Raw genomic sequence first — 16,253 nt, 5'->3', positions numbered from 1 at the left:
TCAAATATTGTTTTTTAAAAATGGCAAATTAGAGGATGCTTAGGTAGCTCAGTCAGTTAAGCATCCAACTCTTGATTTCAGCTCAGGTCATGATCTCAGCGTCATGAGATTGGGTCCTGTTAGGCTCTGAGCACTTTCAATGGGGAATCTGCTTGTGATTCTCTTTCTCCCTCTCCCTCTGCCCCTCTCCCTCTGCTCTCTCTCTAAAATAAATAAATAAATCTTTTTAAAAAGTGGCAAATTAGCTAGCTAAATATTCATTAAAGGAGCTACCTGTAAAGAGATTTGAAGTGCTTTATGGTTAGAAAAAAATAATGAAGTTTTATAAAAAAGATTGATTTTTTTCTTTCATTCTTTCTTTTTATTTATTTATTTATTTATTTGGTCTCCTGTTTATACTTTAAATACTAAGAAGGCTTAAAATAGGGCAGCAATAGTTTTTCACATTGCTTACATTCTGGGTATTTGATAGTATTTAGTATAATGCTACATTACCTTGTAGGTGCTCAGTAAAATGTAATTAAATTGAGTTGAATTTTATGGCTTCTTGGAAAATAGCTGTCTGATTGTAGACTATGAGGCACTATTCTCTGAACAGGACAGAATTCCATCTCCTTCCTCCATTTTGTAACTGTCTTTTGAAAAATAAATACCTAAATACATAACAGTACTTTGGCCTAATACAAGAATCCTTCCAACTGCCCAGAAGGAAGGACAAGCTACCCAACCTGTATAATAAAGCTAATGGAATAAATTCAGAAGCTAGCTTTGCTGACACTCTTGAAAAGACAATAAAAATAGGCACTGAGTTTTTTGGAAGTCCATTAACTTTAATGACTAAACCAAGAGCAGAATTCAACTATCATTTGATTAGAGAATGTGTGTGTGTGTGTGTGTGTGTGTGTGTGTGTGTGTGTGAATTAAAAAAGCAATCCAGAGGCAAAAGACCTATGTAAAACCATTTGATATTTGTTTAAGATCTTCTTGTTTAGGGCTAGAAATCAATTCTACTTGTTGAGCAACGAAGTATCACAACTGACATTATGAGATCCAAAGTAATTGAAACAAGTATGATTTCCTTTAACTTTGACCTTTCTTTCACCATCCCTAGAGTCTGATCGCATTCCTAGACATCCAGGGGAAAATGTCAGTTCCTCTAGCACAGGCTAGTATTTTTTCTACATTCCAACGGCTTAGTTTAGATTAAACAGAAGAATGACAGGAAAATCTTAAAAAGGGAACTATTTCTTCCCATCCCACTATCCATATATACAAACACTTGTCTCCACAGGCATTGCAGGAGCAATACCATAGTCTGTTCATAGATTTTTGTTGTTGTGAATGAGAAAATCAGACATTGCCACGTGAGAAAAATGAATGAATTCCTAGAGTTGCAGATGAAAGCAGGTGTAGAAAGGCCTCTGCTCCCTTGTGGTAAGTGCCACCAGTTGACAGGAAGCTTCTCATTCTGCAGCATTAGAAATGATTTGGTCTCTGCCAGAAAATAACAGCTGCTTCAACCCAACTGTGTCCTTCAGCGTCTGATGAGCACCCATATACAACTAATTTCTATTCACTTTACAACCTGCATGGTTCCAGAAGGCGAACATGAGCAAGAGTGAGCTAGCAGGCAGTCCATAAATGTAAAGCTAGATGCTTCAATATATGGAAAGGTACTTTGTCAGATACCCACAGATCGATGAACTATATCTGTATATGTAAATTCACACACACGTCTAACTACATGCATACTTTTACAATATCAGATCTTCTTCTAGAAATGATTTAAGACAGCTAAATGAGCAAGGAATTCCCCTTTTTACTTTCATAGTCTAACGCATCTTTAGCCAATGCTGAGACATATTTCTGTGGGAAAGTTCCTATGAATTTACAGAAATAGAAAATATGATTATTCTTTTATCTGTTTTCTCTCACAAGTAAGGAAAATAGCAAGCATTTCTGCCATCAAATCTTTATCTAAATTAACAAGAAGTTTTGGGTTTTTTTAAATTATTTTGTTTTGTTTTTTCTTCTTATTGTCATAATTCCCTAGACCAAGGCCAAATCCTTTCCAGCAACTGGCTCCTGGTTTCCTCCACCAAACAATCCTAAGTTCAAATTCTTCTTTCCTAAGACCACATTCTTTGCTTAGTCCAGATTCTTTCTCTTTCTTTCATGTGTAGAGAGTAAATGCTATCCCTGCTGGGTATCATGCTAACCTGCTGACTCATATGACTGCCACTGCCAAACGTCTTGTAAAGGAAGGTCCTGAGCCACTGTGATGGACTTAGTAATCCCCACCAGTGTTGGGGTGGGAGGGCAGAGTGGGGGGGCCTTGACCTGGTGGTCAAGATTCAGGATTCTGGGAGCTTCATGATGTCACACTGGCACCTCGAAGCTAACCCTAGTAGGAGAATTTTCACAATGGAAATCAACAACCACACAACTCAGACTTTCATTTCTCTTTTCAGATGGTCCACCAGAGCTTTGCTAACTGACACGTCTCACACAAGCAATGACAGTTCTTGTTACACTGCCATGTTCTTAAATCAGGTTACCTGGGTTCCAAGACCCAACTTACTATGTGACATGAATGAGTCAAGATACTTAACTTTCCAAACACTGGTCTCATAGTAATGGAGTTAATACTGGCTCCTACGTCATAGGGGTCTTGAGAGAACTAAATGAGATGATTCATATAAATATATGAAGGTACACAGCACTCAATAAATGCCAATTGATATTACTGTTGATGTTAGTATTATTTCTTCTTATTATTTTAATTTTTAATAAAATAAACTTCTGCATTCCATCTATGTTTGCAGGGAATTCCCATAATTTTTATCAGTAAGTATAAGAGTAATGCCTTGTATGCAATCTAATGCTAAATCTGGCAGCATGGAATCAATTAATGAACTGCAGTAAAATGACACAAGCAAAAGGCTATTCACATGTGGATCTCACCTTGTTCTTCCATACCAGTAGAGTCCTGAATGCTGGATGGATGTATATCAGTTCCCTACACCCTTCTATTATAGCAGGAATAAAAAAAAAAATTCTCACAGAACTCTGTTCTACATAAAAGAAAGTGTTTACCACGCACTCGTTCTTTTAAATGTTAAGCATTTATTACATTTGACACCATGTTCGCAATCTTAGGGAAATAAAAGAATAACAGCTAAATTAATTGAGCACTGTGTGCCAGGTTCAATTTTAAGTATTTTACAATGTATGTAAGGTATGTGCAATTATCATTCTCATTTTGCAAATAAGAACAGTGAGGCACAGAGAAATGAAGTAACTTGAAGTCTATAGAACTTCACTCTAATAAACAGTGGAGTCAGGATTGAAGCTCGGAAATTCAGCTTCAATCATCAGTTGTACACTCATCTAAAAGAACCCCAAGTCTTTACTCAAACCATTAGCCTGTTTCTGTGTCCAGGATCTGGCACCAGCCTTATCCATATTTTTTGTGAGAAAAGAAAATAAGCACAGAGTAATTTCTTTACAAATATCAGGGAAGTAATTATTCACATGCAGTCTATGAAATATACAATACACACTAGAGCACCATTCCAATAATTTCTGCTAAAATTCTGAAGAGCTGTATGTAAAAGAAAAGGCCATGATTACATACTGACAAACTCATGCATGTTCATCCTTTCGAAAATTGCGTGTATGCTGTGTGTGTGTGTGTGTAAGTATGGCAAATTATTGTGTCAGTCATACCATCATGTTCTTGGTGATGGAAAATCATCACGGTACCAGACAAATTCAATTCCTGTCCTCAAAGAGCTTATGAGTTGAACACTTAAGTAATTATACAAGTAAAAATCAAGTATTATTTAGATGAGGCTTCAACGCCTTGCTACTTGAAGTGTGGTAATAGGATAGTTAAGAATCAATAAGTGTGCATTATGTATGAATCACAAAAATTAATGAACTATATTAATTTTGTAAAGGAGGCCATACAATATAATGGGATTAGAAGCACAAAAAACCAGTAAAGCATGTGATAATTAGACAGAGATATTTTTTAGCAAGAAGACAGAAACACCAAAGTTCAAGAAGATATTTAGAAGTTGTTTGAGGAGCAATCTAGGGAGAGGTATCATGGACACTCAATTGAATCTGACCACAAATGGGCAATTTACCTCTAGGTTACCAGAAAAAAACATAGCAATCTAATGATCCAAATATCTATTTAGACAAAGTCCTGGAGATACTCAACATGTTCTTTCAAATCTATTCCCCACACTTCACCCTATGGCCAAGTAAGCACCTGTGTTAAAATCAAACTCACCTGAATCAAGCAAAGGCAGGCTAAAACCAAATTCATTTGGTTTGGGGAGTATACAAGCCTTCTTTCAAAGTTTTCAAATATTAAATAGGCATCATAAAAGCATAATGGAGCAGACATTTTCTCTTTTTCATTAACTACATGGAATTAAAATTTTGGATCCAGTTCCAGGGTATTCCAGCTGTATCATAACTATAGGCTGAAATTATATAGATCCTAAAGTTCTTTGACTCTTAAGATTTTTAGTACGTTGCCAAATACACACACACACACACACACACACACATACACATAACACTAAATAGGTAAATGAACAAGCAAATTATGAATGCATGCATGGCTCACATATTTCTGAGATGAGTCAAAATTCTGAATACTTTTTCCAAGTTCCATTCCAAGGGTCAACTCTAAAATGGGCATACCACCTTGTTCATTCCCTACCCTTTGTCAGCTTCATCTATTCTTACTTACTCTGTCCTTTCTCTGACCATAGGCTGAAATGCATTTAGGTTTTAAGGACTGTCTTCAGTTTGACCTTAACTACTAGGTACTCCTGAAACTAAATGAATTACCAGAAGTTGGTTGCCTAATTTAAATGATTTGGTTCATGTTTAGCACTCCTACATTTTCCCATTTCATTCTCTGTTAGAGAAGGAAGGAATCTGGGATTGTATCACTTGAAGATGTCTGCATTTAGTTTCTATTTGTGTCTCTAATTATAATTTTAATAGCACGAGGGTGAGGATCATGTCTCTTTATAACTATGCTAACCGCAATATCTAGCAAATTGTATGGTTATATAGTAAATACTTAATAAATCTTTACAGAAAAAAAGTGTCACTTTCTACCCCACCCATGCAATAATCTCAACAAAGTACCCTTAGATATTTCTGACTCCTAAGGGGAAAAAAGGGAGAGAGAAAAATGTGTTGACATTAAATGGACAATAAAACAAAACATAGCTAGTATACAACTCTTCAAAACAGCCACTTAGCTTCTATATAGTATCCTGGAATCCTGTAATGTAAAACTAAGTTTTGAAGTCTCTAGAAGAGTGCTATCCATAAAAGTTTCTCCAGTGACATAAATGTTCTATACCTGCGCTGTTTGGTAGGGTAGACACTAAGGATGTAGCTATTGATCGCTTGACATATGACTAGTTCAATTAAGGAAATGAATTTATTTCATTTTCCTTCATTTAAATTAAGATTAAAATTACCACATGTGACCTGTGGCTATTATTTTATACAAAACAGTTCTAGGTTAAAAAAAACTGGCATTATTTCACATGCTGACATTTAGGGACGCCTTTGATGCCAAAGAACAATCTACAGTCATCCCAAACAAATACTTTGGACATAAGACTAAGGAAAATCATATGCTAGCATGTTAACAAAATTATTTTTATTCTATTGTGACTGAAGAAAAATACTATCTTCTGAAAAATAACTCTTATTGAATTCAAGCCTTTAACTAATTAACAATAACCTCCAAGCTAAATAATTCAAACTTCCTTAATTTCTTCTTCTTTTTTAAGTCCCTTTAATTTCTTAAAGGCCAGCACAGTTCTATCTGTTGTCATCTGGTTGTCATGTCAGTGATGGAACTCAGAACATGCTTCTCTAAAATATGAAGCCCTGGCATATTGAATATTTTAAGTTGAAGGATTCTGAAAAATGGTAGGTGCAGGAAGGACACTGTGATCTCTCTTCTCCCCTGAACCAGGTGGAAAGGTGAGAGGTGCCTTCACGTGAGAGATGTCTTCCCTAAAATCTATGAAGACAGAATGATGCCCACAGGCATCTATAACAAAAAGGGCTTTCTAATTTCTCCCCCAGGTTACTATCCATAGCTCATATCTTTTTGTCCTATCATTTTTTCCATGACTCTTCACTCTTATCAAGCCTACTACAAAATAGGCTTAACCATTTGGGGGCGGGGGGCTCTTCATTTCCTTATGAAGCCTCCTGTGTCATGTAAAACTTATATTAAGTAATGTGTATGCTTTTCTCCTATTAATCTTTGTCAGCTTAATTTTCAAGCCAGTCAAGGACCATAAAAAGGTCAAGGAAAACACTTCCTGTCCGACACAGTCTCACAGGAGGCATGGGGAAGGAAGGGTGTTGTTGCCTATGACAATGGCATGGCAGAGATATCCAGAGTTGTAGATGACCACGTGTTACACCAGTATCCTGCCAATTCCACTGCATGAATTAGCAGTGAAAGTTGAGAGGAAGTGAGGAAATACAAGTGATAAATGGGAACAGGACAGGTGAAGGTATACAAAACAGAGGTGTGGGCAGCCATACTAGTCATAACACCATGAATGTATGTGCAATGTTGACAACTCTCAAAAATAAAATTTTTAAACTTCTTATCAACTTGAAGTTTATTAACATTAAGCCCTAAAATTGCCATGCTTGCTTGTTCTTTTAACATAATTATGCAGTCCTGGAGATGGGTCAATATTAATAATAGGGATAAAATATTATGATTCTCATTGAGGTCAAAAGAGCCTTAGTGCTTCCAGTGAGCCTGACCAGAAAGAGAAGGCAGACTCCACAGCTCACGTGCAGCATGCTAAGAGGTGTGAGTGTTTGTGTGTGAAGAAATCACTTTAATTTCAAACTGCACTGCTCCCTATTTCCTACTCTTTAGCAGGAGGTCTCTAGCCTGTTCAGAAGTAACAATACTCTAAACACAAAGAGGTATTTCCGAGTCTCTCCTAAAAGTGGCAGAGCCAGAGCCCTCCCGCAGGGCTGGGCTCCCCTTGCCTACCATTATTCATGGGCAGGCTGCTCGGAACCACTTCCACCATCTGCCTCCAGCTGTGTTGGCATAACAGAAAGTCAAATGTGCTGCAACAAGCTCCAACCCTGAATTTATTGTAAAAGCCACCATTTCTATTTCATTTGGCTAGTAAACAATCTCACACTATTAGGATGGTTAATTATAAATAACAGTCTAGCCTCTTTTAATTGAAATCTACATTTATTTAGAGCCTTTTCATGAGACTAGAATTAAGAAACAAAAAGCATTAGGAATGAATAGAAATGGACCACACTATTCAAACAGAAAAACCTCAAAAGCTAAGAATTAAAGTGCTTCTAAAAAGTAACAATATTTTCCACTTTAGCAGAAATTTTGTTCTCCTGTTCTCAAATTACATTGTCAGTGTTAAGTCATCCCACATTCCCGAACTGAAACAGGGGTTATCATTTTTGTTCTGACATTAAAATATACCTGTAGATATACGTATAACTGAATGGTACATAGAGGTGTTTTAAAGAAAATGAAGAAATTCATGAAAATCCATTCTTTTGTTAGAAAATACTTATTGATTGCCTATTATGTACAAGTAACTGAACTAAATGCTGTAGGACTGTGATCTGGGAAATTTTGGTTGTAAGAGATTGTAAGAAACATATATTATGATGCAGTATACACTTACAAATATATTTATATGACTTAATACTTCTGAGACAATATTTAACCTTAATATGTGTGATATATCCTGATATTTTCAATTGTATTCTAATTAATAATGTATTATTATAATCTACCTAATAAAAATGATGATAAACCCACTGAATTAACTTAAACACCCACTAATGGATTGAAATCTGTAGTTTGAAAACAATATTGAAGAGATAGCAAGGCAAATAATACTCCATTTCCTGCCCTTTAGGAGCTTATGGTCAAATAGGAAAAATAAAACAAAAAACAAAAAGAGGTAAGAAGAAGAAGAGGAGGAAAAGAAAGCAGCCTGAGACTTTAATTAAAGGAGAGAATATAATAAAAGAATATTGCAGCATCATAAGAGTTGAAAAAAGAGATAGATCATATGCAGTCAAAGGAAGGTTTAATGAAGAATCTGATCTATATGATCTAACTTGAAAGCAGGTAGGATTTTGAGAGTCAGATATATAGAAGAGTAGAAATGATATTGCAGATGGAATTCACAGCATGGGCCAAGGCACACAGATGAATAGGAAAAGGATTTAGGAAACAGTGAGTCACCCATTTTGGCTGGAGAATAGTGTGTAATCTAAAGTAATAGAGAAGAATGTTGGAAAGATAAAAGGACTCTTTGATGTCAGAGTGAATATTATTTTAAAGTTTAGTAGGCAATGAAGGAAAATGTAAAACTGCCCATCCATCCATCCATCTATCCACCCAACAAGAATTTATTAAGTAGCAATAGGCAAGACCCTCTACAAGCTACTGGAGAAAATGAGTGAGCAAACATCCCAGCCCCTTTATTGTTTACATTCTTGAAAGAACTATAAAACTATTAAACAATTAGCAATAACACAAGAAGAAGCCATTTAAGAAAATTAATTTGGCAACCACTTGGAGAAGAACGTTGAACTATATAAGAGATTAAAAGCAGGAAAGCCAATTATGAAATGGAAAAGACTAATTGTCTAATAAGTTCAAAGGTGAAATGCAACTGTTGCTCTAAGTTTGCATGTTTTAGCTCTGCCATTCAAACTTCCTCTGTCCTCCTTTCACTGTGAAATTTGTATGAGTTCGGCCAGTCCAGCACTCTTCCGTCGTGATGGACTTACAGAACCACCCACCTATCCTCTACCACTCATTGGTTTATGGAGTATAATAGATGGGCATATATCTCTTTTGTCTGAGAGGTTTCATTTTAATGTCATTATTGAACCATTTTGGCCAGTCATGAGTTAAGTCTCAGCTGGAGATAGCATGCTCTCCCTCTTGTCTATTATTTTCCTTGTTTCAGTTTTTCTGTCATGGTGGATTTTAATAACACAAAAGTCAGGGTAGGAGATTGTTATTAAACAGATTTTTCTTTTTTTTTTTAGTTCACTTCGCCATTATGTCCAGTCAACCCGTGCCTGGTATTTCTAAACGTTATAGACGTCACAGTAACCTAACTACCTCTAGCACTAGGGGAAAGGTAAGCTTATTTTTTAGCTGCATGATTTATGTTTGGGATGATTATTATCTACTTTCCTTTTTTTTTCAAATCTATTGTATGATTTTTCTCTTTTATTTTAAAACAAATACTTTAATCCTTTTTATTTAGGGTAGTTGTAGTCGGTCATAAAAGGGGCCACTTGGTATCAGAACACCCTCACATATTTGCCTAATAATCCCTTTTAAGTAATCTGGCCCGTTGTTAATGGCTTTTTTTAAGCCAGTCATACACTTAGAATCAAAATTAGCATCTAAATGAGGATGTTTTAAAACGCATGCCTAGGGGTTGCTAGTTTCACCTTTTTTATAGTTTGCCATGTTAAATTATGTAAAATAGAAATGGTATTTTAGTATTTAATGAGCTAATGCAGAACCTATTGAGACAGCCTCCCATCCCCCCTTCTCTCTTGTACAGCCCACAAAATGCTTTTTAGGTATGAGAAATGGCCATGAATTTTAAAGCTTGTGTCAGAATGCAGAGAACCTTTCCTTCTCAACTACCCTGAATCAAAAGCAAGGTATTACTAGGAAAAATGCTAGTGTAGGAATTGGCTTTAGAATCAAACATTTTTTTCTGATGTTGTTATGCGCGATAAAATTAATTAATTTAGCATTTAGTTTTTCTAAAAAATGCATTATGGTTTATATAATGTTACAGTCTCAATTCAATTAGCAAAAAATATTAGTTAAAGCAAGAAATGATGGCACAAGCAGAAGAAAAATGAAACATCCATTCAAAAATATCCGAAGAACATGAAAAGAATTATGGTCAGAGAAGTTACAAATATTATGAAGAAAAGTGGAATGAATCAGACCCATGTATTTTAGCCTGACATCACGAACATTTCCAGAAAATTAGATCTATTATCTGGTAGTTTGTTCCTACAAGAGAAATAGGAGCTTCATTGTTTAAGTCATTTAGAAATAGAGGAGCCCAAATGATAAGGACTGTGGTATAGAAGAGGGAAGAAGGGAATGATTAGATGAACTGGTAAATTGGTTCTCTCTGTAATTCCAAACACTCTCTTTTGTAGTGTAGAAAATCAAGGCAGAAGAATTTTTATGTGAGATTTGATAAAGATAACATTTTTTTCTGTTTAAATATTAAAGCAATCTTTGGAGAAAAGATCCTAGGAAAAAAATACATAGATCAAAACCACAAGAGATTTGCAAATGATGAAGGCTTAAACCATCAATAGCACTCTGGAATTTCAAAGCCCTGGGATCTAAGGTGATTGTTTTCCTCTATTTCTCTTCTGTTTCCTGGGTTGTTTTTGTTCTTCATCATCCATTCTCTGTACACAATCTCCCCACTTCTATCTTAAAACCAACTTCTTGTTCACTTGGAAGATTGACTTTTTCTATTTAAATAACTTTGATTTTTGCTGAAAGAAAGCCAAAGTGACACAATCTTCATGGAAAATCATATTTTGCCTCCTTTTTTTTGAAGAATTTTTATTTAAAGTGGTATATTTGGTACAAAATTGTGCACCTTTGTCTAAGTAGAAATTAAGATTTTCCATTCTGCCCATATCACCATCCACTCCTTAAAAGTGGCTACTAAAAATATTTCTGTACGTATTTGATGTTCATGCAGACATTCCTATGTATATATGAGTGTTGTATACTACTTTTTACCTGGAATTTATCAATTCTTTGCTAATAGATACATTTATGTTGGTTCCAATAATTTACTATTACTTATGGCATTGTAATTATAGTCTTTGAATTTAAATACATGCTGAGTCAAATGTAAAATATTTGTTGGGTTGTATCTCTGAGTTTAATATCTTTTTTCCCAATTAGCCTCCAAAAAGCTTGAATTAGTGGCCCAAATTATGTGAAACTTTCTCTTTCACATTCATATCTTCATCAAGAAAGAATTGATATTCAAATATTTTAATCTTTGCCAACCTAATATTTGAAAACTATTGTTGTCTTAATTTGTGTTTTTCTATTATGTGTAGCATCAGTCTTTTTTGTATGTGTTTATTGGCATTTATATTTCCTTTTTCTTTGAAGAGCCTTATTTAGACCTTTTGCCTATTTTATTGTTAGTTTCTTATCATGTGAAAACTCTTTGTATGTCATGTAAACTAGCCATTTGTGTGGTAAACATTTTTTCAGAATGTTGTTTGCCTTCAACCTTGTTATTTTTATAGAGTCAAATTTATTAACTCTAATTGCATTTATGATTTTTATTTTTCATGTCATGCTCACAATAGTAATGCTTGACATGGTATTTCAATAGAATCTCTTGGTCCTTGTTGCTCCCATTGTACTACCTTTTCTACAGGACTAGCAGGTTGTATTATAATTATCTGTTCCCTTCACTAGATTGTTGATTCCAAGCAGAACATGACACTGTCATATTTGTTTTTGTAGTTTAGTTAGCAGAAAAGCCAAAATGCCATTACATATAAATACTAGCTGGTAAATGATAAGTAAATAAACATAATTAAATGTAAATAAATGAATTAGTGAATGAACAAATGGATAAATAAAATCTGAAGCTTAGGATCAGCCAGATGTGAAATCTGGAAATGAACTCATAACCTTGTTATGAATTTATCCCATCCATTTATAAAATCATACAGTTTTAATTCCTAAAATTCATTATTATTTAATAATCATTTTCTATAGTACAGTTTAAAATTTTTCTTGAAATCTTTTCTATATCTCTAATTTTAATCTCTTCTTGATTCTTTTTTATTGTAATTATTTTTCTCATTTTATTAATTAGATAGTCCCATACTCTGGTTCTCCTTACTTTAGCAGGCATAGTATTTTATTAGTCACATGCTTTGCTAACAAGTTGAACTAGCTTTTAAAAAAAAATGCTGAATGCTTTGTCTAACCAAATATAGTCCTACTCAAAGTAGTTAAAAGTAGGGCACAGTTACCTTAGGAACAACAGAAACCAGGTATATGAAACCATTAGGACATCCTCCCTCATTCTACTCTACTTCTTCTGCTGTCAATTCATTCTCTGGTTTATCCTCAATACTAGAAACATATCCATTTGCACCTTTTGGGTTTAATATCCTCAAAGCTTACAGTAATCAGAAAAATAAGGACTATTGCCTCCTGGGTCTGTGTTAAAAAAATGAATGAATAGATAAATAAATAATAAAACAAGAGAAGGATTAATTGGCCAGGCAGCAGTCAAATACACCCTCTTGGAATAAGCACTGTGTATCTGTGGTGATGTTATACAATGATTGGGTGATTATGGGCCTCATGAAGAACAGATTCCATTAACAAAAAGAATAAAGGAAGGTCTCAGCAAGTGTCCTGATTAAAACCTATTTGTTGGAAGTCAGACAGACCTAGGCCTTATAGTGCTTTTGACTTAATCTTCCTGAGGCTACGTTTCCTCATCTATAAATGGAGTAATAAAAGTATACCTAATAAAGGGATGTTATTTAAAAATGCAATGATATAATATAGGTGCTTAGCATATTACTGCTCAATAAATCTTAGCTATCATCATCCTCCTCAACTTCATCCTTACTATCATCACTGATGAATAATCAGAAAGAAGTTTTAGAAATGGGAGAAGAATTTTTAAGAGGAACATACATGAGAAACTGAAAAGAAGAATATGGAGGATAATTTTTGCAAAAAGGCAAGTAAATTACAAGATGCAAATGCTCAAATACTTTAGATACTACAGAACCTAATAACAATAGTTATGTCATTAGCCCCTTACTACTGTGCTAACAGTAGTATATTGTTTCATTTCATCTTGCAACAACCCTAAGAGCCTGCTTAAGATTCTCTCTCTCCCTCTCTCCCTGTACCTCTCCCCCCCTCTAAAAAAAAAAGATTCAGGAAAACTGTGCTCTGATTCTGAGTCCGCCTCCAGTAGGTGCATGGATATAAACAAATCATGCAACTTTTCTGAGATTTCATTTCTATACTTGTCATATCCAGATAATACCAGTCTCTACTGGAGAGTGCACACACAGCACCAGACATACCAATAACCCCTTTCTGCACAAAGAGCTAGAAACAATTTCTTTACCCTTGGGACTTTGTGCTAGACATGAAGGCCTGACATGAAATCAACACAAATAGATTGGTCCAACATTCATGGACACAGAAATACATGCAGGTAATAGGACTGACTGATATAAAAAACAAAACAAACACACACACACACACAGAGAGAGAGAGAGAGAGAGAGAGAGAAAAGCCTGTAAGCTAAATCCATGAATCAATAGAAATCATGAGTCAGCAGGAACCATGAAGTTTAAAATAGAGAAGAGAGTACATCTTCCAGAGGCAGAGACATTGAGATAAGCATAAATAGATGTCTACCAACCCCAACCACTACTATCAAGAAGGGAGAAAAAACTTGCTTTCAGTTTATTGTCAAAAGTACATTAAATCAACTATGGAGATTTTGAAATCTAGGTTCTCTGACTTCTGTCTACAAGATTGTTAAGATGGTTTCTTTTTCATTTCCCTGTTGATCTCTACAATGCCCATTAGCTGAAGTAACCTGATCATGTTTCTGTAAATTGAAACCAGGAAGACTGACAAGCAGCCCTATGAGCCTCAAATGAGAATAAAATTAAATATGAAAAGGCTTTAAATATTAAAAACTAAACAAAACAGGATATTTTGATAGTAAAGGGATGTAACAACTGTATATGTCTGAAGAGACCTAATTTAGTAAAGATTTAGAATGTCTTTTAAAAAAACTAATTATACTATTTACATTTACTGAAAGGTGAATATGAATGTGTTTGACAATCATTTTTAAGTTTCTGATTTCCTTCAGAGTTCTAATGAGGACAACTGTCAGGATATGTTTTCCCCCTCAAAAAAAAAAAAAAAGAGTCAGAATAGTTTTCCATTAAAATATCTTAATTTCTCCATACTGTTCCTTGAGAAATAATTGAAGCTCCTTTGCTTGGAATACTGGTAGGGAAAATCATTAAAATATGCTGGAGGGAACTAGCCTGTACTATCCTGGGGATGGAAGAGTTGAATGTAAGTCCTTTCATCTTTATTTAGACTCTTCTGTAATATATTTCTTTTCTGAGAAAGAATTTATCTCCCTCCAACAACATGCTGGGGAGAATGGCAATACCAAACTATATCATAATGCAATAATCTATGTAATTAAATTATTTCATGGATCAATAGGAATGTGCAAATTGTGAAAAACTGTGAAATGTAATAATGTGTCTGACATTATAATTTCTGATGGCTTATTTATTCTTCAAGGGCTTTATACATTGATGCTCATTTGATTTCCCTTAACAAAGAAATGTTTCCTGGTTTGCTTTGGTTCTTCATTCCTTAGACAAATATATGTAGAGAGCATGTTCTGTGTAAGGCATTGTGTTAAGTGCTGTAGGGGATAAGAGGAAAAATAGGGTCTTTCTCCTTAAGGAGGCTATGTTCTAATACAGACAGAGAGACTGCATGGTACAGTAGAGAGAAAAGGACTCTGGGAACACACAGACTGCATTCAGATTCCATCTCTGGCCCTTGCCAGCCGGGTATCTGTCTTTTTGCATGTAAAATCATGATAAAAATGCCTCTCTGAGGTAACTGTTCTGAGAATGAGGAGATAATGTACATAAAGTACCTAGAGAAATATTCATATTCAATTAATCAGTGTGACTTTCCTTACTCCTTAAAGAAACAACAACAACAAAAAAACTATAATCAGGTAATATGTGCTAAATATATAAATCAATTACCTAGAGAATAATGTGGGAACTTTGCTCTAAGTTTTTAAATATAGTGGCTGCCAACTAGGAGAGTGAACTATCAGAAACACCTGGGAAGCTTTTTTTTTTAACTCCTTCAACTATCCCAACTACCCCTCAATATCCACCCCACTCCCTGCTACATCCATACATTCTAAAATGTGTCAATCAAGTAGAGAGACAACCAAGCAAGTAGGGAAATGCTGAGTTCTGACACTTACTGATTTTAGCCAAGACATTCAATCTAAGTTTTAGTTTAGGGCAAATACCATGATTGCAAAGGTTTTCCATTCCCTGTAAGTAACATTGTGAATGTCCTATATTAAATACCCAGCAACTGTTTCCCCATTAGCTAAATAAACTGTGAAATAGCAAAGTTGTAAGTATAGTACGGTATTACTCTAAGAATTAAAGTAGTTTCTGTAAAACACCTTCTCAGTGATGCACACACTTGATATTTAATAGCAATTATCATGGAAGGGAGAGACATCCAAGAAAAACATCCCAGAGGAAATAACGTCGAACATAGCAGGATTCTGATATGCCAGAGTAGACTGGGATAACTTAGCAAGCACTGTGGCAGGGTCATGTATATTTGAAAATAGTGGATAAGCTAGTTTAACTGGTGTTTAAGATCCATAACAGCAGAACGTGGCAGATGATGTTGCAAAGTAGACTGTGGTCAGTATGTGAACGTCCCTGAAAAAGCTATTGAGGAGATTTTATTACATCCACCGTGCAAGGTGAAGCAAACGAAGGTTGCAACACAAAAGAAAGAGAGACATGATTAGAACTTCGCTTTCAGAGGATTAATGTAGCACTTCTATTCAGGATGGGAGGAAACCTGACAAGAGGTGTGCACATTACCCAGGAAGCAAGAGTGTTTAAATAATGGTAGAAGTATTAATGGAAGGAACAGGTCAAGAGACATTTCAAGAGAGCAATCAACAAAGCTTGATAATATGGTGAGGTGATGAAAGGATGACAAAATGTTCTAGAATTAATTCAAAGTTTGGTAATTATTAGAATAATTATTCCCTTTACAAAAGCAGAGATGTCAACAGGAGAAACTGTTTTGGAAAAGGAAACTATTTGTTTAACAAAAAACTGTTAAGCATTTTAATTCGGTTTTGAACTTGATGCATTTGAGGTATCAGGAATTTATCCAGGAAAGAGTCAGAGATTGGGGCCAAAGATGTTTTTTGACCATCATTTCAATAGAAATTTTAAAAAGACTTCATGAAGGATTAAAGATAGGGCCTCAGGGACATTCA

At 34.9% G+C, this 16,253-nt stretch overlaps 2 long non-coding RNA genes across 18 annotated transcripts in view; one reads left to right on the top strand and one right to left on the bottom strand.

The window, feature by feature from the left end:
- LOC144300581 (uncharacterized) overlaps positions 1–2,359 on the bottom strand; it is a 264,995-nt gene extending 262,636 nt beyond the window's left edge. For all 11 annotated transcript variants that reach the window (XR_013367316.1, XR_013367323.1, XR_013367318.1 and 8 more), the window contains exon 1: positions 2,220–2,359. This is a non-coding gene — a long non-coding RNA (uncharacterized LOC144300581). The remainder of the gene's footprint in view (positions 1–2,219) is intronic.
- A 3,534-nt stretch (positions 2,360–5,893) lies between these two features.
- Positions 5,894–16,253, top strand: part of LOC144300580 (uncharacterized) — a 47,193-nt gene continuing 36,833 nt past the window's right edge. For 6 of the 7 annotated variants that reach the window (XR_013367314.1, XR_013367315.1, XR_013367311.1 and 3 more), the window contains exons 1-3: positions 5,894–5,979; positions 9,136–9,230; positions 10,361–10,481. This is a non-coding gene — a long non-coding RNA (uncharacterized LOC144300580). Of the gene's footprint in view, positions 6,034–9,135; positions 9,231–10,360; positions 10,482–16,253 lie in introns of all 7 variants that reach the window. The other variant, XR_013367312.1, reaches the window with a different exon arrangement.

This window comes from Canis aureus, chromosome 28, assembly GCF_053574225.1.
Source record: "Canis aureus isolate CA01 chromosome 28, VMU_Caureus_v.1.0, whole genome shotgun sequence".
Taxonomy (NCBI): Eukaryota; Metazoa; Chordata; class Mammalia; order Carnivora; family Canidae; genus Canis; species Canis aureus.
This window is presented reverse-complemented; position numbering and strand designations above follow the sequence as displayed.